This window comes from Amblyomma americanum, chromosome 5 (genome assembly GCF_052857255.1).
Source record: "Amblyomma americanum isolate KBUSLIRL-KWMA chromosome 5, ASM5285725v1, whole genome shotgun sequence".
NCBI lineage: Eukaryota > Metazoa > Arthropoda > Arachnida > Ixodida > Ixodidae > Amblyomma > Amblyomma americanum.
In genome coordinates, this window is record NC_135501.1 from 171,529,404 (window position 1) to 171,554,241 (window position 24,838).

The window sequence follows — 24,838 nt, forward strand, 5'->3', positions numbered from 1 at the left end:
CGATCAACCATTAAACACCACCTGGCAGGGTGGGAGCATGGCCTATCCAGTGTGCGGAACGCACTTAACGTTATAGGTCATAATAATAATTGTTTTGGGGGGAAAGGAAATGGCGCAGTATCTGTCTCATATATCGGCGGACACCTGAACCGCGCCGTAAGGAAAGGGATGAAGGAGGGAGTGAAAGAAGAAAGGAAGAATAGGTGCCGTAGTGGAGGGCTCCGGAATAATTTCGACCACCTGGGGATCTTTAACGTGCACTGACATCGCACAGTACACGGGCGCCTTAGCGTTTTGTCTTCATAAAAACGCTGCCGCCGCTGTCGGGTTCGTACCCGGGAATTCCGGCCAGCCGCTTCTACTTACCCGACACACCACAGCTTTCACTCTCTAACTAGCTGTTAAGCAGTAGAACCACAGCTAATTTTTAAGTATGCCTAGGACACCGTATTGAAGGAAATGTGAAGCAATCGCCCTTCGAAAAACCTGCTTTGAAGGATTGGTGGCTCGGTGGTTAAGGCGCTAGGCTACTGATCCGGAGTACCCGGCTTCGAACCCGATGGCGGCGGCCGCGTTTTTATGGTGGCGAGACGCAAAGGCACCCGTGTGCTGTGCGATGTCTGAGCACGTTAAAGATCCCCAGGTGGTCGAAATTATTCCGGAGCCCTCCACTACGGCGCCTATTACTTCCTTTCTTCTTTCACTCCCTCCTTTATCCCTTTCCTTACGGCGCGGCTCAGGTGTCCAACAATATATGAGACAGATACTGCGCCATTTCCTTTCCCCCCAAAAAACCAATTATTATTATCACCCGCCGCGGTGGCTCAGTGCTCGGCTACTGATACGGCTTTTCCGGGTTCGAACGCGACCGCGGCCGCTGCATTTAGATGGAGGCGAAACGCCCGTGTGCTGTGCGATGTCAGTGCACGTTAAACATCCCCAGGTGGTCGAAATCATTCCTACGGCACCACTTTCTTCCTTCCTTCTCTTAGTCTCCCCTTTATCCCCTTACGGCGCGGTTCAAGTGTCCGCCGATATGCGAGACAGATATACATGCTCCATTTCATTTACCCTAAAATCCAACATTTTTTCTTCAAGGAAAAAGAAAACGAAGTGAGAACAGTGGGGGTTATCTTTTGTGAAGGTGTTTCCACTCGCGTGTAAATCGCACCAGCAGTATTTTGGGAAATAATTCGCTAATTCACATTTAAAAAGTGGTATATGCTGTCTACATTTATTTTATTATAGTAGAAGTTATTTTCAACTGTTTTGTGTCTTAATTTATTCGTTCTTTCAGAGGCGCACGTGGCCTACAGGCGAGCTCGTGCTTCTATTCGAGAGAGAAGTTGTGGTCTTGCAGTTGAAGCTCAAGCAAGCGAAGGAAGCCCGCTGGTTCCGTTTCACCTTTGTGCAAATCGCACGAATGAGCTGTTGAAATTCAACTCTTCATGTCCATGTGAGCATCGTTTCGCCTTATCAGCAACGTTGGTAAGTGGGCACTGAGAGAACACTCATTACCGCAGCTTCTAGCGTGATCCTGTGCTCATTTACAGCGTTCGGTAACAGTCAGCTACAGACTACACACTTAAGCCGCAAAGTCGACTTAATGCTCAGAAGTTTCTAGTACAGCCTATAGAAAAGTATATGGTATTTAAAAGCATGTTTTTTACTTGTGTGACGTAGCGCGCTGCGTGCTCTCACGCGATGTGATGATTTGCGGTAAGGGACTTCTTGGTGCGAATTACGGGAAAATATCATCGAGGCACCCGTGTGCTGTGCGATGCCAGCTGGAATCCCCAGGTGGTCGAAAATATTCCGGAGCCCTCCACTACGGCACCTCTTTCTTCGTTTCTTCTTTCACTCCCTCCGTTATCCCTTCCCTTGTGGCGCGCTTCAGGTGTACGTCCGCCGAGAAATGAGACAGACACTGCGCCATTTCCTTTCCCAAAAACCAATTTTCATTTTTGTTTTTTCGCGCACCACCAGAGTTTTGCATCGGAATGATGGCTTAAAAATTCCGCTGAGTACGCTAGCCCTCTGGGGCAGTAATTCGTGGTAATCACCCTACGCAGCTTCTTCGCATTTGGCAGCAAATGAAGCGCGGAGTAGTGACGGGCTCCGGATTAAGTTCGACCGCCTGGAGTTGTTTAACACTCAGAGAAATCTAAGCACATGGGCATTATTAAATCTATGTTCATGTCGGCCACAATGGCCTGTATCTAACACACATCCTTATGCTATGAGTCGAAAGCCATGTCGCCCAGCCGCCGGTGTTTTTCGCTGGGATGCGTTTTGGAAGCTATCGGCCGCGGCCTGAATATCGCAGATTTCTCAGGAATGCCTTTCAAAACTCGAATGCCTTCGGAATATATGCTTCAGGTCGAATGAACGCTCCTGTTGGCCATTCGAACGTGAGTCGTGGTAGTTAACGTCATGTGTGATTCCTTAGGTGCTCAAAATTAAGATAATGCCACTGTTGATTACATAAGCCCAGAACATTTGCGACATGGTGTTTGTGAACGTTGCAGAAGGAACCTTCGTGTTCTGCATTTCAGCTGCCAGTGCTGCCGACTATTATTGCCTTTTTTGTCACAGTGATATGTCTGTACCAGAGGTGTGTCAAGAAAATGAGTAGGAATACATTCTGCGACCGCCACTCACACATTCTTGCTTTGCTAGACCGCAGCGGTGGCCAAGTGGTTGAGCATCCGCCTCGCATGCGGGAGGTGCGGGGTTCGATCCCCAGTGCCGCCGGGTACCCACCGGTGATACAATGGGTACAAGCTTTCCCCTGGTCTGGTGCTCGGCTTATTTAGGGTGAAATGCTTGGGAAACGAGTCTTCGACCCCACCTTGAGAAAAAGAAAAATACCTTGTGTCATGGCGCTCTTTGGCCGTAGATGCCCTTGCGCCATAAAAATCCATAATCATCATCATTCTTGCTTTGCTGTGCCAGTTGATGGGTTAATATAACGGTATGTTCAGTAGCAAATAGTCATATAGAGAGGCTGTGACTATTTTTTTTTTTGCAGAAAAATTTTGAATGTTTTTGCCAAAGTGTCAACACAAAACATTACCCTGGATTATATAGGAATACTGCGTGCTATGATAAAAAAATCACCCCTCCGCAAGAGGTTGAAAGCATCAATTTTGCGTTCATTTCGTGCAGAGTTACAGGTTTGAAGTCAGGTGAACAAAATATGAACCTTTTTCGAAACAGTTTTTTTCCAATCAACATATGCAGACCTATTTTAGGAAAAGTTTCCAGATTTTCCTGCCCTCTTAATGTTGCTGAAAAAATTGCAAACATTGCTAAAAAAATGTGCATTCCAGTATAGAGCATCATCATGAGACTGTACTTCATCTCACAAGTTGTTCGAAGTGGAGTGGAAGCTACGAGTGGTTAAAGAACAGGCTTCTGGACCTGTGTGGTTGGCTCGTGAGTCCATGAAAACAGCACACTTGTGGAAGCCATCGTCTCACTCTCATAGTTTCTACTCCACTGCGAACAACTTGTGAGACCTTAAAGGAGTAGAAAGATCAAATTATTGTTCGCTTGTTTTCCTCTTTCATATGATGCATTTGGTATACATGGATCCCCCCCTTGGTATCTGACCGCTAAATAACTTATAACTGAATTTGTTGATGCTTATTTTGGTTTCGGTTTCATCAATCGAACGATAGCTGTGACGTGTAAGAAGTGTTTAGTTCTAGTGTCATGAAAGAACAGCAATATAATTGCTGATATGTAGTTTTAATTCACAACAACACTTAAGCGAGCCTTCAAGATTTGGAATGACAATAAATAATTTATCAGTGGTTATGTTGTAGTTTTTCCATACCTCACGTGACAAACATTTCTTACATGTCACAGCCATATCGTTCAGTTGATGAAACAGAAACTGAAACTGCATGAGAGAAGAAAATCAATTTGAAATTTTTTAGTTGTTGAAGATGAACACCAGATGGTGATCTGTGCATTCTAATGTATTATGCATAATTACGCAGAAGAAAGTTGCCAACTAAAATGAGATTTCTGTAGTCGTTTACCATAAAATTTCGAACAAGCGCTCCCACCCATGCAAGGGCCTCCGCCTCCCCCCCCCCCCCCTAACTTCACTGTTAATTTCACATTCCCGCGCCATTCCGGGAAAATGCCCCCCTCCCCCCTCCGCACCCTTGTCACGCATCGCGCCTAGGCAAAACTGGCCTGCCCCATCCAGTCCAAGAATCCAATCCAGTCCTGCGTTTCAAGCCATTCGCATGCCCGTTTGCAGTGTTGCCAGATTGGGCTATATGTAACAAAACTGGGCTACTAAAACTTTTTTCTGGCTACTTTTTATATGGTTTAGCGTTGTAGCTATTATTGGGCTACACGCTCCCAGAAAATCTTATTGGTAAACGAAACGTGTTTCAAGGAGTGTTCAAAGTTTGCTTAGCTGTTGATGCAGTTTTTTTTTTATGCGGAAGCTTCACTACGCTACGTTTTCAAGAGGGCAGCGTCAGTGCAGTCTCGTCACAATTGTCACGTGGCAGGTCATGTGACCTACTGATGTCATCACAATCTGCCCGCCGTGGCAGGTGGCAACTGCCCCACTGGGCATTTCATCGACGCTTTACAGACAATCAGTTCGGTAGTCTGTGTGGCGTTTGTGAGCGTAGCCATGCAAAGGAATCTTTCGCCTCCCATCAGGGTTAACCAAAGTTTAAACCACCGCTATTTCTTTCGGTTTGCTTGCTCTCTTTACTTCCGTACATGACAACTATACAAACTGCAGGATTCCGAGTCAAAAGCCCTCGTTCGCAGAGTGCGTTTTCCCCTCCTGCTCTGCCCACCAAACGTATTATAGTAGACGATAAGCCCACCACTGTATTATTTTCCGGGAAGGAGAGGGGGGGGGGGGATTCCCCTTAATGTGCGTGAACATGAGCCCGGGGCAGTTGCCACCAGCTTTCGAGATCGCGCACAGAGCGCAGTTGTCGCAAGGAGACATTGGTTCCTTACCTTCATCAGTACTTGCCTCGACTTGCTCCTCGCGTTCGCACCACTGCTCTGAGCACAAGAGGGGAGACCGCGAGGTGCGAAGCGCAAATTGTCCTACATTTCTGGCCACTTGACGAGGCTGCACCCCCACCAACGCTGCACCGACGCTCCTCCTTCACTTGTCGGGTCACTTGGTCGTCGGTGCCAATGTGAAACGCTGGGCAGATAACCGCAAGAAACTAAGCGCGCGTAATTTAGAACCACGCGCGATGCGGTTTAAAGGAGCATGATCGGTGCTGCAGAAATTTTTGAGGCAAGCACGGTCTTCTTAATCCTACTACTACTAATAATATTAATTGGATTTTGGGAAAAGGAAATGGCCCAGCATCTGTCTCATATATCGTTGGACACCTGAACCGCGCCGTATGGGAAGGAATAAGGGAGGGAGTGAAAGAAGAAAGGAAGAAAGAGGTGCCGTAGTGGAGGGCTCCGGAATAATTTCGACCACCTGGGGATCTTTAACGTGCACTGACATCGCACAGCGCACGGGCGCCTTAGCGTTTTGCCTCCATGAAAACGCAGCCGCCGCGGTTGGGTTCGAACCCGGGAACTCCGGATCAGCAGCCGAGCGCCCTAACCACTGAGCCACCGCAGCGGGTACGTTCTTCTTGGAAAAATTGAAAAGCGCAGTCACGTACGAGTAGTGATGTTATTGAAGGATATCAGCTGGCGCATATGTGATATGCTTCACTTTCTGCTGCGTCACGTGATCTGTTTGGTTTATCGTGTTCGCAGTTTAAATTGGAAAAATAAATGTTCGTATCACTTTCCAATGGCTGATGTGACGGAAATTTTGTAACGACAACGTTGGCTAGTTTTTGGCTCTTAACTGCCTTGGCCTAGTTTGATGGTTGGCTTGTTTGGGCCACAATTTTTGTACTTTTTGGCTATAGCACTCCGCGCCATCTGGCAACACTGCCCGTTCGTCACGCACCATTTGTCTTCTTTTGGCGTTGTCAAGTCGGCCATGCATTCGTACACAGTGGTGAAGCAACCTCAGGTCATACAATTGCATTGGGAAAACAGAACGAACGCTTGCCAAACGTCTCGAGACTTCAAGTTCGACCGCAAACGGATACGGGAATGGGACAAGAATTTCGGGAAGTTGCACAGCAAAACTTTGAAGAGAGTTGACTAATGGTTGGAAATAACAGCACTGAGATGAGAGAAAGAAAGATGAAGGCAACAGGACCGGCGCTGTCTTCTTCTTTGTGTGTCCCTCGTCTCAACGCTGTTATTCCCAGCAGTATGCACCGCCTAGCTCATCTCTGTTTTATTGAGTAATGGCGCGCCGGTGTTTAGTGAATGCGTCGATGATTCGTTCTTCGAGTACATCGATCGGGAAAAAACAGCAGGACGTTTTCAAAACCACGTGCACTGCGTTTTTTTTTTCTGGCCGGAAAAATGTCGCCCCCATCTTGAATTTCGGTGCCGTTCCGAGATGGCACCCTCCTTCTACTTTGCCAGTAATTTCGACTGGCGGGGGTGGGGCGCTCGTTCGGGACTGAAACTTTTCACGAGTATTCGTCAATCTTTCCACAACTTTCGGGCTAAATTTTTAGCTTTAGAAAAGGTCTTCCAGTTCTGTTTTCAGACCTTCAACTATTGAAGCACTTCAAGAAATGACGACTGTTTGAAGGGCGTTAAGAAAATTCACCAGTTCTAAATATGCCTCAGTAGCTGGTAAATTTAAGACAAGAATGTATTGCATCATGTTGTCGTGAAGCTTAAAAATGCACTTACCGGACGTATATTTTGGTTGCGGAGTCTTGCTGGGTATTTCCTGTTACTAACAGTGATTGATTGCCAAGAGTTAGATTTCACACTGACTACATGTGGCTCTTTTTTAGTTCGCGCGATGCTAAACTTTGTGAAAATACCTTGGAAGTCTATCGGCACCACAAGGCACAACTGAAATTTGGCATAGCACACCGTTTAACCACCAATGTGGAAAGCACTTCACCCACAATGTGGTATCATGGCCACTTTCCCCGTCCACATGTATTTTTGCAAAGTTATACTGTGAGCAGCCATGCTATTGCTCCGAGAGTTCACAAGATTTCCTCATAAACTTGCTTTGAAGCTGTGATACTAAATGTGTTTGGACACCTTTTAATTCCGCCACAGTTATAGCAAGCTTGTTGCTCCTGTGAGGATACTGGAGTGAAGGCGCTGTGAGTGCTTAAATGTCAAGTCAGTTGAGAACATACTTGACATTGTCATCCACCAGTTCAGTGTTGCCCCTGTTCGTAGCACTGTGGTGATGCACTGCATCTTGTTTATATAGTTTATGCTCACGCACCACAAATGAAGGAGTTCATCACTAAAGGAACACCAGTGCAGCATTATTACCCACTGCTTGTGTTTTTTTTTTGTTATTGCGGCCTGTTTGGGGTTGTGCTACTTCCGGTACCGTTCAGAATGACGAAATGTTGATCTTCACTACTGAAAATTTGTCCTGGTGAAAAAGTGGTTTCAACTTTGCTTCTTCTGACGCATGAGCCCAGGATTCTTACCTAGCACCTGCTTGCAGAGATATGTGATAAGCAGTACTAGTGCAGATTCCGCAATATGTGTGTGTCCACTAATGTAGTAACAGCAGTTAAAAGTAGCGCACTAAGAAAGATCAGTACAGCCATGACATGCAAATGTAAAAAAAGAGAATAATTTGTTGTCATGTTACCTTACATGTCATACATTCAATTGTATGAGATGAAGAGCTATTCCTGAACATTAAGTTTTACTGGGTTTAAAACTGCATCTCTAAATTCCTGAGGATTGACTAATTATAAAATTTGCTGACACTCAATAGGAACATCGTTGAAGACTACTAAACAGCTGCTAATGAATTGCTGTGCAGCTGTTGTGACAACACAATACTCTCAGCCTCTCATGGATGCTTTGCCCAGCTCATCAAATTCTGTGGTGGCAGAAAGCAGCTCGCCAGGTAATGATGCTTCTCTATGTTCTCGTAGGTTGTATGTTATTCATACTGGTAGGCCTTTTCCTTTCTGCTGCACCATAGTGTGCTCCATCTTGATAGATCGGGTTGCGGAAATAACAGTACAGTGACCTCTTGAATGCATTTCTTGCCGATTTCAGGAACTGCAGTGAGCGTCTTGGAAGAGACCGATGATGAAGTGCTCCAGTGTAACCTGTGCCCGATGTCTTTTGCTGATCCAGAAAGCCTCAGAGAGCACACTGGGATGCATGCCACCAAACAGTCATTCGAGTGCGGTGTGTGTGGAGATGTGATACCATCCAGTGATGATCTTGAAGCTCATGCCCACATGCATGCTGGTAAACCACCCTACATGTGCTGTGTCTGTCTAAAGACCTTTGGAAGGCCTTGTCGCCTCAATGAACACTTGCGTGTACACACTGGTGAAAGACCTTTCAGCTGTCCGCTCTGCCCAGTGGCCTTCGCTGTCAAAGGTTCACTCACTAGGCATTTGCAAGCACACTCTGGCGAAAAGGGCCATACATGTTCCATCTGTTTAAAAACTTTTCCCCCCGGTCATTCCATCACTAGACATTTGCGTGTGCACAAGGGCGAAAAACCGTTTCAGTGTTCCATCTGCGACAAGGCCTTCTCTCAGAGTTGTAACCTCCGTAGGCATTCCCTTTCCCACACTGGTGCGAAGCCATACAGGTGCCACCTATGTCCCATGCAACTTGTTTCACTTGCAAGCCTGAAGAATCATCTCAGGGTGATGCACACTGGGAAGAAGCCGTAAAAATGTTCTGTTTTCCACAAATGTTTTAATACTTCCTCAGAGCGTTCAGTTCACATATTGATTCACAAAAATGAGAAGTCATTCAAGTGTGACCATTGTGCGCAGACGTTCGCACGGCCAAGTTATCTGAAAAAGCATGCAGGAGTTCACTCACAGGGAAAACTGTTTGTGTGAGTTGTGTCGGACGACATTTACTAGACTAGAAAACATCAACAGACACAGTTGTAAATTTGCAGGTGCATTGCCTGCTGAAGGTTGAGCTGCAAGAAGAGAGTTCTGTGAGCTTATTCGCATAAGTTGGACAAAGTTGGCTTGAGCTATTTTTTAGGCTGGGACTTCGCCTGTGGCGTATGTGGACGAATCAACAAGGCAGCAAAGGCAGGCCAGATAGATGCTTTCATTGAGTACTTCTTGATGTCGAAACCCACTGGAACTGGTTGAGATAGATACTTTCATTGTATACTTCTTGATGTCTAGACCCACTGGAAGTTCCATTAAAGTCCCTCCTCCTCCACTGGAAGTGGTTGAGTGGTTATTTCGCTACCTTGACACACTAGAGAGACAATGTAAAGGCAGTTAAAAAAGGTGGGCGGTGTGACAGCATATTGGAGCCGTAATTCACGGTTTCTCCATCATTGGTATTAAAAATTTCAGTTGATTGAGAATATTTGATTTGCATGGCAGCATTTCAAAACTGTTGACATCTTGAGCTAGCCAAGTACTTGCACACATATTCATTGCCATGAGGATGCTGCATAGGAATAGTACAAGTGTAAAACATACCCAGGAAAACAAGATTAATGAAATAGTTGAAAGTAATACTAGGAAATCTGGCAGTTTCATAGTGTCCAAGAAAGCAAGCCATGCCAACCATGGTAATCGTATGCGCAGTGTTAAAGGTTTCCATTTTTTTAAGGAGACATGAACAAATATCTTTGTGTTAATGTTTTGGTGCTTTTTTCACTTTTCTGAGTGTGACAATTCATTTTCCATTCACAGCAGCAGATGTTCATAAGCAATGGAAAGTTATTAATTCCTTCCTAAACAGAAACAACTCGAAAGCTCCCATATCAACAATTACTTCTGGTAAGGTAACATATACCAATCCCTCAGACATTGCTGAAGCCTTTAGTGATTCATTTGCTCTAGCCTCAGGAGTATTAAATACTGCCGCTAATCAAACATTACAACGATCTCCTCATAGCATTTTCCTTTTCCCTGTCTCCCCTGATGAAATCGGCAAAATAATACGCAACCTGAAAGACGCCAGTCCAGGTCTCGATAATATTCAATCATCCCATATTAAGTTAATTGCGCATCTCATTTGCGATGTCTTCGCCCATATTGTCAATCTGGTCTTGAAATCGGGCGCTTTCTATACTGCATTTAAAAAGCAAAGCTAATTCCAGTCTTCAAAAAGGGAGATAAACAAATCATTTATAATTACCGCCCAATCGCTATCTTATCGTTTTTCAGTAAAATTATTGAAAAAGCCATTGTTATCCGAATAAACAATTAACAAAATTTGACATTCTCTCACCTAACCAGTTTGGTTTCAGAATGGGATTTTCCACCGAATTAGCTGTGATCGCTCTCACCGATAAAATTAAATCCTACATCGACGCAGGTAACTTTGCAGGTGCATTATTTATTGACCTTTCCAAAGCTTTTCATTCCCTCAACCATGCTATTTTATTCAATAAGCTTGACGCTGTCGGGATAACTGGGCCTGCACTTTCGCTAATCAGTAGCTATTTATTCAATAGAAAACAAGCCGTGTTCATCTCGGGAACATACTCAAAATTAAAGACTACTAATGTTGGAGTTCCGCAAGGTTCCCTTCTTGGCCCTCTTCTATTTTTATTATATATCGATGACCTCCCTAGGTGTCTTTATAATTCCAACTGTTTTCTTTATGCTGACGACACAACAATCTTAACCTCAGATTCACATATAAATAAAGTGGTCGATAAACTTAACATTGATGCACAGAATGTATTCGATTGGTGCAGAAATAATTTGCTGTTTATTAATGCACCCAAACCCAGCTTTATAGTTTTTAGGTCACCTCAAAAAATTCTTTGTGAAAACCCGTCTGTTAGCATAGGCTTAAACTCAATCCTTTCAGCTGATCACGTATCCTTTTTAGGCGTAGTACTGGACAAACATCTTAAATTTCAGACCCACATCTTATCTATTTCCCGAAAAATGGCGTATGGTATTAGAGTATTAATTAAAGTTCGCCCGTATTTCCATGCTCCCATTCTCATTTCCCTCTATTACTCGTTCATCTACTCCTATATTCAGTATTGCATTTCATCTTGGGGAAGCACGTATCATTCGCATTTATCTTCTCTGCAAACTATTCGTAATCAAGCAATTCGAATTATCACTTATAGTCACAACTCTGCAAATGCCCCTCGTCTGCTCCTATCATACAATATTTTCTCAGTGACCAAAATAATCTACTACAAATTATGTACCCTTATGTACAAATCTGTTAGAAATCTACTTCCTTTTTCCTTAACTAGCATTGATCAAAATCCGCGTCGCAACAACACGCGTTTTGCTAATAACATTAACTTTTTACTCCCTAAACCGAACACTATTTATGGAAAGCAAACAGTTCGTTTCACTGCCACCACATTATGGAACTCATTACCAGTTAGCATTAAGCATTCACGTAATATCTGTGCCTTTAAATCCGCTCTCCGTCGGTTTTTACAATCCCCCTAATAGTATTTTACTTGGTATATGGTACTAGTTTTGTCATTTACATTATTCAATGAGTTGTCTTTTGTATTGGTCTGTATGATATTAGGTGTGTAATCATTTTTCATTCAAATAAGGGTTTGCATTATTTCTCGTATTTCACTCACTGCTCATTTATGATGCCAAAAACTCTAAATTTTTTTTTGCATCTGCTGTCTGTAATTCATTTTTACAATTGTTCTTACAGGAGGTCCCGTCCACAGTCTCTGACTTTGGGACCTCCTTCTGTATTCCAATGTTTTTCTCTAACCTTGTACCATAAACATGTAATAAACGAACCTTGAACCTTGTGGCCGACAATGATGATCTGGTTACAGTAAGCTCGACGATTGAAGCTTCAGTCGTAGTTTCTGGCTAATTTTCATTGGTTACTGCCCATGCTTCATTTCTGCATCATTTTTGAAGCATTGTATAATCAATTACTGTAAACATTTGTGGAAAATTCAACTGCTCTGCTTCAGCATCGTCTTTGAACTTTCAGTAAAATATTCCTTGTACGCGTCCCAAAATGCACAAGTATAGTGCATTATAGAAATAATGTGCAGAAATGAAGCACCTATTGTACATTTTGTGAATATCATTATAAGCTCAGAATGGACTCAGAAAAACTGCCTGACGGTCAATGTGTCCAAAACTAAATGCATTTTGTTCAGCTCTAAGGGGAGAAATATAGCAGTAAGCAAATATAGGCTTAAACTCTATTCCGATTGAAAATGTTTCTACATTTAAAACTTTAGGAGTTATTTTTCATGAAACTTTATCCTGGGATTATCATATCAATCATCTAGTAGCAAAACTCTCTCAAGTTATAGGCCTCATATATCGCAACCGCTGTATACTGCCCCGAAAGGTTATGCTGGCCATTTATAATACCCTGTTCTCCTCAAGGTTGAACGACTGTCAGTTAGTCTGGGCGCCTACAACAAAGGAAAATGTACAAAAGCTTCATATACTGCAGAAAAGGTTTCTTCGTAGAGTAGAAAATGTACATAGACGTTTTCATACCCGTGAGCTATTTTTAAAATTCAATCTGATGCCTATTATGACAATGTATGACTACCGACTGAGTAAGCTTTATAAAGAGGAAGTAAAGAATGGTGGAACATTCCCAAAACAGTTAGCGAACTTACAAAGCAACGCCCCGAGTCACGCCACCCGTTATAGTGAATACTGGAATGTCAAAACATACCTCACAACATACGGTCATCAAACACTGCAAAATCAGTTGCCGACATTATTAAATAAATTGAACAGAGAAAATGTACAGTTACAAATATATGCATTTAAAGAAATTAGAAAATACTTCATGTCCAAATGATCATGTCTGATTGTCACTGACAATCCGCAATTACACTTATTTTTTTTTTCTGTTTCTTAACACTTGACTCTGTTTCTACACCTATATCTTTTTCGAATGAATCATTTCTCCTTACCCCAAGTGACCATGTTTGCCTACCGGTTTTTTACTGTATTGTATCCATGCTATTTCCCCCTGACGAGTGAACTATAAATATGACTGTCTTTTCTTGCTTTACTAGACTATAATCGCATATGCATTTTAGTTCTTCTTAATTCATAGAATTGGATTTGTCATTGTTTCGTGCCTTAAATCTAGATAACTTTATGTTCTATCCATCAGGTTGTATGTTCTATTTTGTGTTCTATCTATTCATTTGTGACGTATGTAAAAAAAATTTATATTGTATTTCAGTCTAGGAAAATGGAATCTATATATGAGGGTGTACTGTTAGCTGTACTGTGTATTACATCTTTTTTTCTTGCGTAAAAGTATTGCCGCTGTACCGCTGCCAAGTGCATGGGGGCCTGCGGCTCTGTCAAGCTGTCGTTTTTGGCAGCTTTTACTGCCGGCCTCCAGTGTCGATCATGTACCCAACGACACAAATAAACACATTATTATTATTATTATTATTATTATTATTATTATTATTATTATTATTAGCTTATTTTAATACATTATAGTACTTGTCTGTAGTACAGTGCCTTTCTTATCAGTTTATGAATGCAGTGGTTCCTTCTTTTGTGTTTAACTCTTCGTTGCCTCTGGTTTCTGCGGCCTATTTGCGAAGTTAGCCATAAGGTCAATGCGCCTAGTTAACCTTTAACTTCAAATTAAACTGTATTTGGGGAATTCTCAAATCTTTATTGGGAAACAGCTGGAAGCTTCATTTGGAACTTTCATTTCAAATGCCCTGATCAGTGAAGCATCAAGGATGATTAACCGTTATCTCCCAATTTGAAAGTGAAGTTGGAAATTTTCGAAAGATTTGGTGACAGGTAGCAACTTTAATTGGGCCGCAGGAATGGGAATTAAGCGCTTTGATGTAAGTCTGGTCGAAAAACGAGGTAAAGAGTCCAGATTTCTCGTACTGCGTGCTTTGGAATGATGTGCGAGACTTTGGGAACTAAACGTGGATCACTAAATGGAGTTTGCCTGCTTGTGACGTCACAACTGGCATTCGCTTAGTTGAAATACATCGTAGAAATTCATTTATATATTGCTTACTAGCTGAGTGCAGGTAAAATCAGAGTGGTGATCCATGGCTATTAATGCTTGCGCATTATTGCATTATTCCTAAGCCAAAACTGGCTACGAAAAGAAGTGGACTGACGGTTACGATAGTCTGTAATACGAAATTTGAGCGCAGCTCTTAAAAAGAGTATTTTGCTTATCTAATTGCCAGCCTCCGGCATGTTCCCGTGGCAGCCACCTTCCGCTTGTCCATTGCTCTGCTCTCGCTGTGTCAGGTAGCGTTTCGCTCTGCTACTTCCTGCACGGCTGCGTTTCGATGGAGGCGTAACGCTAAGGCGCCCTGCTGTGCAATGTCAGTGCCTGGTAAAGATCCCCAGGTGGTCTAAATTATTCCGGAGCCCTCCACTACGGTACCTCTTTCTTCCTTCACTCCCTCCTTTATCCCTTCCCTTACGGGGCAGTTCAGGTGTCTACTGATATGTGAGACAAATATTGTGCCATTTCCTTTCCCTAAAAACCAATCATCATTTTCATTTTCACGCTACCTGTCACATGGCTACACAAGACATCTGTCAGGTGGCTTGTTACATGTGGCATGTTACGCCGATGACAATGACACGGAATGCAGGAACGGGTGCCGAAGAGCTGTCCTCTAAAGTTAGGTGCATGCATGATAAAGGCAAAGCAACATCAGGGAGCAGAAGAGCTAACACCAAAATTATCAGTTTGTCCGCAGATTGCATGCTTTCTTGAAACTTCTGTACACTTCATTTATGGGTACTCTCTGACCGGAGCCAATGACATTTGACCATTGAGCAAAGTTAATAGACAGCTTTAGAGTAATCGTACAGACGTGGGGCAAATACGGTAACCCGTTGCCTTTGCTACTGTCGCCAGGCTTGCATAGCAATATTCGCCGTACGGTAAGAATTACTTAGTTGACCAACGCTATTTGCGACCGCAGTAGTCGCAATTCACTTCTGGTGATTCGCTTACCTTGAAAATAAACATGTACTCGCAGTAACGTCTGTCAAGCTATAAAGGCTAATTGCTTGTGTCGGTGGCCGGTAAGTATATAAACATACGGACCTCCCTACTGAAACGTTCCGTATGAGCCGCTTGTATGGAATTGTGGAAACTGAGTCCATAAGGTATATAAATATATAAGGAAATTCATATCTTGTCTGCTGTACGTAGTCCAAAAGCATTCAAACTAATTTCTATGAGATTTCCATACAGTGTCATGGCGAGTTGACCGAGTTGGTACATACTGGAACAAAAACAGCGCAGGAACAGGGACAAGAAGCCGGGACAAACGCTTGTCCCGTCTTCTTCTTTCTTGTACCTGTTCCTGCACTGTTTTTGTTCAAGTCCATGCAGTGTACATGACGTCATATGAAGTCCGTAAACTTCCAAAGGTGCTTCTAATAGTCCGTGCCAATTCCGTATGCTGCATACTAACTTCTTAAAATCCTATGGAAACATGGCATGATAGGACTCGTCATATGGAAACTTTCAGCAGGGCTGCCTGTGATTTTTCTTCAAGGCCTCGGGAAGACCGGACATTGCCATGTAGAAGAGCGTTGGCGAGAGAGAGCTTCCCTTAGGCACACCTCACGATACAAGCCTTTCCATGCTTGAACTGGTTCGGAACCTCATTCGAATTGAACGATCACCGATGAACGAATGAATAAATCTATGATGACCCTGTACACTTATGGCTTGCAAACTATCTTGTATTGTGCCTTGCAGGACGGCGTCAGTAACTTTTTCTAGGTCAATAATAATTGCTAATGTAGAAAGGCCAAAAGCCCACCGATGTTCGAGGTAGCCTACCAGGTCCTAGAGGCTTTATATCATGAGAAATGAAACCTGGGCGGCACCCAGTCAACCGCCGCGGTGGCTCAGTGGTCAGGGCACTCGGCTACTGATCCCAAGTACCCGGGTTCGAACCCGACCACGGCGTCCGCGTTTCGACGGAGGCGAAACGCAAAGGCGCCGGTCTGCTGTACGATGTGAAAGATCCCCAGGTGGTCGAAATTATTCCGGAGCCCTCAACTACTGCACCTCTTCCTTTCTTCTCTCAGCCCCTCATTTATCCTTTCCCTTACGGCGTGGTTCCAGTGTCCAGATGTGCAGATACTGCGCAATATCTTTACCCCAAAACCAACTTTCAGATACTGCGCGACCCGCCTCGGTGTCTCAGTGGTTAGAGCACTCGACTACTGATCCGGAGTTCCCGGGTTCAAACCCGACCGCGGCTTCTGCGGTTTTGTGGAGGAAAAATGCTAAGGCGCCCGTGTGCTGTGCGATGTCAGTGCACGTTAAAGATCCCCAGGTGCTCGAAATTATTCCGGAGCCCACCACTACGGCACCTCTCTCATCCTTTCTTCTTTCACTCCCTCCTTTATACTTTCTCTTACGGCGCGGTTCAGGTGTCCAACGATCATGAGACAGATACTGCGTTATTCCTTTTCCCCCAAAACAAAGTAATATTATTATTATTCACCCGCCGCGGTGACTCAGTGGTTAGGGCGCTCGGCTACTGATACGGAGTTCAGAAGTGCAAGATGCCGGGCTAGTTGGTAATCCATGATGAAAAAACAGCGCAAGGAACGAGACAAAAACACGAAAACAGCGCCCGTGTCTGTGTCTTCTTCCTTCGTGTTTTCGTCTCGTTCCTTGCGCTGTTTTTTCATCATGATACGGAGTTCCCGGGTTCGAACCCGACCGCGGCGGTTGCCTTTCGATGGAGGCGAAACTACCGTGTGCTGTGCGATGCCAGTGCACGTTAAATATTTCAAGGTGGTCGAAGTTATTCCTACGGCACCTCTTTCTTCCTTTCTTTTCTTAGTCCACCCCTTTATCCTCTTACGGCGCGGTTCAGGTGTCCGCCAATATGTGAGACAGATATACTGCGCCTTATCATTTCCCCAAAATCCAATATTTTTTCTTCAAGGAAAAAGAAAACGAAGTGAGAACAGTGGGGGTTATCTTTTGTGAAGGTGTTTCCACTCGCGTGTAAATCGCACCAGCAGTATTTTGGGAAATAATTCGCTAATTCACATTTAAAAAGTGGTATATGCTGTCTACATTTATTTTATTATAGCAGAAGTTATTTTCAACTGTTTTGTGTCTTAATTTATTCGTTCTTTCAGAGGCGCACGTGGCCTACAGGCGAGCTCGTGCTTCTATTCGAGAGAGAAGTTGTGGTCTTGCAGTTGAAGCTCAAGCAAGCGAAGGAAGCCCGCTGGTTCCGTTTCACCTTTGTGCAAATCGCACGAAAGAGCTGTTGAAATTCAACTCTTCATGTCCATGTGAGCACCGTTTCGCCTTATCAGCAACGTTGGTAAGTGGGCACCGAGAGAACACTCATTACCGCAGCTTCTAGCGTCATCCTGTGATCATTTACAGCGTTCGGTAACAGTGGGCTACAAACTCTACAATTAAGCCGCAAAGTCTACTTAATGCTCGGAAATTTGTACTAAAGCCTATAGAAACTTATATCGTATTTAAAAGCATGTTTTTACTTGTGTGACGTAGCGCGCTGCGTGCTCTCACGCAGTGTGATTTGTGGTAAGGGACTTCTTGGTGCGAATTACCGCAATTGATCGTCGAGGCGCCCGTGTGCTGTGCGATGCCAGTGCACGTTAAAAATTCCCAGGTGGTCGAAAATATTGTTGTTGTTGTTGTTAGCCTATCAAAAGATGGCACATACCCACACTGGGGGATCGGCCAAGAATCGGGTGGCTATTCACCTGAACGCAGTTAACAAAAAGGAAAAGCACGTGGGAGCGCAACGCCGGTGAATTTTTCATGAACAGAAAAGAGATGAGTGTTTTGATTTTAAAATTTTAAGAATAATAAAGAGGGATTAAATATGAATGATTTAGTCAAAATGTAATAATTGATAGAAATGAAAAGGTTGGAACACTTAGCAAGGCAGTCGGTGAGATTCTATCAGGAAATTTTGAACAGCGGTGCAAACAGATCTATGGCTGAACCCAAATGTGGTGGCGCCAAATGATAGCAAGAGCGGGCTGCTCAAACTAAGGCCAAGATGCTGCAAGGGCTCCTCCAGCAACCTTTTTCTCAGTGAGTTGAATCGGCGACAATACAGCCAAAAATGTTCAATAGATTCTGGCTCACGGCAAAATGCACAAAGGGGAGAGAGCGCCAAACCCGACTTGTGTAAATAGAAATTTAGAGGGGGGATGCGGCAGCGCAGCCTCGTCAGTGATACTTCAAGCTGCCGAGAGCAACAAATTTTCCTGTTCCAATAATATTTAAGGTGCTCATAATCCGCCGATGTTAAAAGTGATGTGTCTTGCGTGCTTAAAAACGCACGTCGCCGAAATCTAGATGCTGTAATGTAGGCTGTAGACGGGATGATTGGCAACACGGGGCCGCTGAGGGAAGCCTTTGCGAGATTATCAGCAATCTCATTTACTGTCACACTGCTGTGGCCGGGAACCCATACTAAATGAACAAGGCTCAAATGCGGAAGAAGTAGGGATAAGAAAGTTGATAAAATGGGACCGTCAACCTGTGCAGCGAGGGACGAACACAAAGATTAAGAATCAGTAATTACTGCAACTGCTGTAATAAAGGGGTCTAGCTTGCGTAGAGCAAATACAACTGCTAGAAACTCTGCTTGAAAAATAGGGGTGAAATCTGGAAGGCGCAGAGAAAAGGACCAGTCTAAATGCGAGCAAAATATTCCCACACCTGCTTTTTCATTGCATAGCGATGCATCAGTGGCTATTGCTATATCTGTAGGTAGGGTCCTCAGATGATCTTCTAGAAGACCATTTAGAATACTCGGTGGCAAAAGTTTTGCATTTTTTGGGAATATGTCGTCGAAAACAATGTGGATAGTGGGCTCATTCCGAAGAGCAGGAAGGATATCATAAATGTTTACATCTAAAGGCTGAAGTAATCTTTGCACAAACACTACCTGAGGGGAATTGAAACGAGACCAGGGGACACCAAAAAAGGAGGTCGGCTGAGAACAGAAAATGCTTTGGGAACGGTGGAAATGGGATTCATAGATCCTGAGGTAAGTTTGCACAGTTAAAAATTGAAGTCGTGATAAGAGAGGCGGAATGCGGGCTTCAAGGTACAGCACATTGATAGCCACAAATTTTGGAAGGCCGAGGCACATGCGAAGTGCTTCCCTCTCTAAAAGGACGAGAGGGCGAAGTTTATATGTAGCCGAGCCTGAAAACAACACTGATCCAAATTCTAAAATTGGCCTGACATACATTATGTAGATCATTAATAGCGCATCTCTGCGCATGCCGTACCGGTGATGACATAATCTCCGTAACATGCCCACGGCACGAGCCCCTTTCGCCGCGACATGTTCAATGTGAGGTCGCCAGGTGAGTTTGTTGTCATAAATGACCCCTAGGTATTTTAGGGATTGAACCTGCGGTATTATTTTTAACTGGCAAGTGAGAAAGACCACTACAGGAGTGAATAGAGGGAAAACAAGAGTAGCGCACTTGCCAACATTTAACTTCAGGTGTAATGCGCTCAACCAGCGCTCAAGTGTATTCAAATATGACTGCAACAGACCATACAGAGAATGTATATCCGGCGCAGCAGCAAAAAAACGCAATGTCGTCCGCATAGACGTAAGTGCGTACATGGCGGTGGAGAGGAATTGAGCTTAACAGAATATTAAAGAGCACAGGAGAAAGAACAGCTCCTTGCGGTACACCTCGCGTTTGTCTATACCTCGCTGAATGAACACCATTATGGACGCAAAAGAATTCCCTGTTATGAAGAGATGCAGATATCCATGCAACTATATAATCTGGAAATTGAAGAGACTGTAGCCTATGTATCAGGATGGAGTGTTCTACACTGTCGTAAGCTTTGGCGACATCTAACGTAACCAAAGCCGCGACCAGGCGTTGACGACGAGCAAGGAGAATTCTGCTCTCAAGATCAGCATGTACATTCCATATCAAACACCGTGGCCGGAAACCGAGTTGGCACGGGCTGAGTATACTTTTGCGGTCCACAATGGCTGACACCCGAATTAGTAACAACCTTTCTATCAACTTTACCACGTTTGATGTTAAAGAAATTGGCCTAATATTATCCAATTCATAGCCTCCACCCTGATTTTTAAGTAAAGGGATCACCTTGGACAGCTTCCACTCAGAAGGTATCCAAGCGTGTTTGAGAGAGTAGTTTATTAGGTGCAATAAGGAGTTGGGAGACTCTTCAAATAGAATCTTGAGCATCTTTGTGGTAACACCATCAGGGCCAGGAGCAGCAGCTGGCAATCTCTGGACAACTTGTGAAAGCTCTGATAGATTTACTTGTGAGGCATTATCATTTGGTACAACTGGTGCAAACAGCAAAGGTCGCATAGGTAGTAAAGACGAGGACCGCTTTTGCAGGCCTGTGGCTATTAATTCAACCGCCTGGATAGCTTCTACAGGTGACATAACTAATGACTGAAAATTATGAGAGGACATGAGCTGTTTCCTAGACCGTAGAAAACCGAATAGTGCACGTCGGTTGCCCGCCTTTGAAAGATAATCGAAGTGTTCTGAGTCATATTTTTCCTTTGCGCGAGAAACTGTGCGTTTAAAGGTGGCTGCAATAAATTTATAATCACTCCAGTTATTCGGACATTGGTTATGAAGAAGCTTTTTCCATGCTGCCTTCCTCCGCCTGTAATCTCCTGTACAGTCCGCATTCAACCAGTTAGAAGAATTCCCTTTTGTTGGCCTCACCAGGAACTCCGACTTTTTACGGCTTTCCTCAATAGCCAGACATATGCTTGCTGACTGGTGGACCTCGGCGATGTTATACACTGGAGCAAGGGCAGAGCGCAACGCCGTCTGAAATCTGTCATAATTTACATGTGACCGCAACTGAGAAGACGCCGGAGTAACACGACATATGATATCAAAATGAATAGGTATATGATCACTTGAAGTGCCGCTATCAACTGTCGACCAACTCGTTACGCCAATTCCAGGACTAATGAACGTGAGATCTAAAACAGATTGAGTATGTGAGCGAAGATAAGTGGCCGATCCTGAATTTACGCACATCAGGTTGTGATCAGAAACCCAGTCCCAAAGGCGCTTGCCACATGAATTAGTCCTAAAACCCCAAGACACATGGTGAGAATTGAAGTCCCCAGCCACGAGAACTGGGTTTTTACAGTTTACGAGTAAAAAATCCAGAGGTCTAACATCCTGGACTCCATTGGGGAAATAACAATTTGCTATTGAAAATGGAGAGCACCCAGGAAGTACAAAGTCTATTGCCAAAATCTCACAGTCAGGAGACATTTGTTGAAAAGATACCACAGCCCTGTGGCAAAATTTTGAAGAGACTAAAGTTAGTAAACCCCAGCCTCTTGACTGGCGGTTTAGGCGAAATGACCGGTAATTTTTGATATGAAAATGTTTGTCGGTTGAAAGCCACGTTTCTTGCAGAATTATGACATCCGGATTAAGCTGAGTAGAAAGGCAGTGTAAACCTGTGGAAGCGGAAAGAATAGAGCGACAGTTCTACTGCAGAACTCGCAACGACGCTATGGTTGCGAAAGTCTAGCAGCAGCAACTGCCTGCTCCAAAATGGTATCCTTGGGTTTAGTGCCAATCTGCTTCTTCTTTGATTTGGGCTGGGTGCCCTGAGAAGACAACGAATGAGACATGGGGGACCCACTGCGCTTAAGAAGCCGCGCATCAGGCTCCACCATCTCGGAATCATACATTATATCAACATCCCTCGAAGTACCCGAGGTAGGTACAGCGGAAGTGACAGAAGTTTGTTCCTGGGGTTGTGATGCTACTGGAATTTGAGACCGGATAAGAGGAGAGGGAATTGCTGTCGGAAGAGGTGCCAAACTAGCCTGCACGGCATGTGTAATCTGAGTCGCTAGAACATTTGTAAAGCACTCCGACACACTTGCTACAATCTTTTCTACCATTTTAGACATCGAAGCCTCCACAGCAGCCGCAATTGCCTGGGACAGCGTTGAGTCCAACATGACACCTTGCCGAGCGGTCACACCGGCATAACCGTGGGCACGTTCTTTGACCTCTGAAATAGCGTCACGGCGCGAACAGCGTTTCCTGTCAATAATTTCCAGAATTTGAATTTCCTGAGCTCGAGAGGGACAATTTGAGTAGTTTGCAGAGTGCGCACCACCGCAAAGGCAACACTTCTCATTCTTCTCAGTGCAGGTGCTTGTTGAATGACCATCCCCACAGTTGCAACACCTCAAGTTGGATTTGCAACCGCCAGCGCTATGTCCATAGAGCCAGCTGTTGTTACACTGCAGAGGCCGAGATGATAATGTGTCTACCCGAAAAATTAGAGGCCATGCCTTGATTTCAGAGGGGCAGGAAGTGCCGGCAAAGGTAGCAATCACTGATTCAGTGGGCATCCGCACGTTGTTTACATCCCGGCTACAGCGGTGCACAGCAACAACACCTGCAGCCGACAGAAGCTCAAGAGTCTCTGCCGGAGACAGGGAAGAGTCTACACCTCGTACAATACCTTTCGTGCACGCCAGATGAGAAGGGATGAAAGAACTTACCCGAAGGGAGGCAAAGGATGAGGAGTTTAGTAAATCTCTTACACAGGCGAGGTCTGGCGATCTGCACAGAATCCCACCGCGTCCAAACTGGCTGACTCATAATGAGAAGTCGTCGACTGGAGAGCAGCCCGAACAGCACCAGGGTTGTTCATCCTGATAGCACCACCATCCTTAGGCACCAGCGCGACAGGGATACTGCCGACACCACTGCGCAAAAAAGCTTCCAACGGTGGGAGATCAGTTGACAGAGAAGCCGACCAGAGGAAACTCCCCTGGCCGGGAGACTGGGTGGACATAGCCCGGGCTTACTGCCTTACCGCGCAAAGACGCAGAGAGAAAATGCCACAATCAGCCACCCTAAACTTAGCCGATCGTTCCCAACAGAGCAGAGCCGTCGGGGCAGCGAGAGCTTCCACAAGGAAGCAATGCAAATAGCCCCCCACTACGGCACCTCTTTTCTTCTTTCACTCCCTCCTTTCCCTTCCCTTACGGCGTGCTTCAGGTGTCCGTCTAGATATGAGACAGATACTGCGCCATTTCCCTTCCCCGAAAACCAATTTTCATTATTGTTTTGTCGCGCAGCTCCAGAGATTTGCATTAGAATGATGGCTTAAACATTCCACTGAGTACGCTAGCCCTCTGGGGAAGTAATTCCTGGCAATCACCCTACGCAGCTGCTTCGCCTTTGACAGCAAATGAAGCACGAAGTAGTGACGAATTCCGGATTATGTTCGACCGCCTGGAGTTTTTTAACACTCAGAGAAATCTAAGCACATGGGCATTATTAAATCTACGTTCATGTCGGCTACAATGGCCTGTATCTAACGCACATGCTCAGAGCCGAAAGCCATGTCACCCAGCCGCCGGTGTTTTTCGCTGGGATGCGTTTTGGAAGCTATCGACCGCGGCCTGAATATCGCAGATTTCTCAGGAATGCCTTTCAAAACTCGAATGCCTTGGGAATATATGCTTCAGGTCGAATGAACGCTCCTGTTGGCCATTCGAATGTGACTCGTGGTAGTTAACGTCATATGTGATGCCTTAGGTGCTCAAAATTAAGATGATGCCACTGTTGATTACCTAAGCCCAGAACATTTCCGACATGGTGTTTGTGAGCGTTGCAGAAGGAACCTTCGTGTTCTGCATTTCAGTTACCAGTGCTGCCGACTATTATTGCCTTTTTTGTCACAGTGATATGTCTGTACCAGAGGTGTGTCAAGAAAATGAGTAGGAACACATTCTGTGACCGCCACTCACACATTCTTTCTTTGCACTGCTAGTTGGCGGGTTTATATATATGTATGTTCAGTGGCAAATAGTCATATAAAGGTCCTGCGCCATTGGTTTTGCAGTAAAAGTTCTATAGTTTTTGCCAAATTATCAGCACAAAGGAATTAACCTGGGTTATATAGGAATACTGCGCGCTACGATAAGAAGAAAAAATCAACCCCTCCGCAGGAGGTTGAAAGCATCAATTTTGCTTTAGTGCAGATTTTCAGGTTTGAAGTCAGGTGAACGAAATATGAGCCTTTTTCGAGCCTGTGATTTCCAATCAACATATGCAGACTTACCTTTGGTAAAGTTTCCAGATTTTCCTGCCCTTGTAATATTGCTGAAATAAAAATTGAAAACATTGCTAAAAATGTGCATTCCAGTATAGAGCAGCATCATGAGATTGTACTTCATCTCACAAGTTGTTCGAAGTGAAGTGGAAGCTACGAGTGTTTAATGAACAGGCTTCTGGACTTGTGTGGTTGGCTCGTGAGTCCATGAAAACTGCACACTTGTGGAAGCCATCGTCTCACTCTCATAGCTTCTACTCCACTGCGAACAACTTGTGACACCTTAAGGGATAGAAAGATCAAATTATTGCTAGCTTGTTTTCTTCTTTCATATGATGCATTTGGTATACATGGATCCCCCCTTGGTATCTGACCGCTAAGTAACTGATAACTGAATTTGTTGATGCTTACTTTGGTTTCGGTTTCATCAACCGCACGATAGCTGTGACGTGTAAGAAGTGTTTAGTTCATGTGTCATGAAAGAAAAGTGATATAATTCCTGATATGTAGTTTTAATTCACAACAACACTTCAGCGAGCCTTTTTCAAGATTTGGAATGACAATAATTTATCAGTGGTTATGTTTCATTTTTTTCATACCTCACGTGACAAACATTTCTTACATGTCACAGCCATATCGTTCAGTTGATGAAACA

The 24,838-nt window shown here is 44.3% G+C and overlaps 1 long non-coding RNA gene across 1 annotated transcript; it reads left to right on the plus strand.

The window, feature by feature from the left end:
• Positions 1-1,351: 1,351 nt before the first annotated feature.
• Positions 1,352-9,274, plus strand: LOC144135292 (uncharacterized). Its single transcript, XR_013315437.1, has 3 exons — positions 1,352-1,488; positions 7,856-7,990; positions 8,146-9,274. It is a non-coding gene; the product is annotated as an uncharacterized LOC144135292 (long non-coding RNA).
• Positions 9,275-24,838: the final 15,564 nt, after the last annotated feature.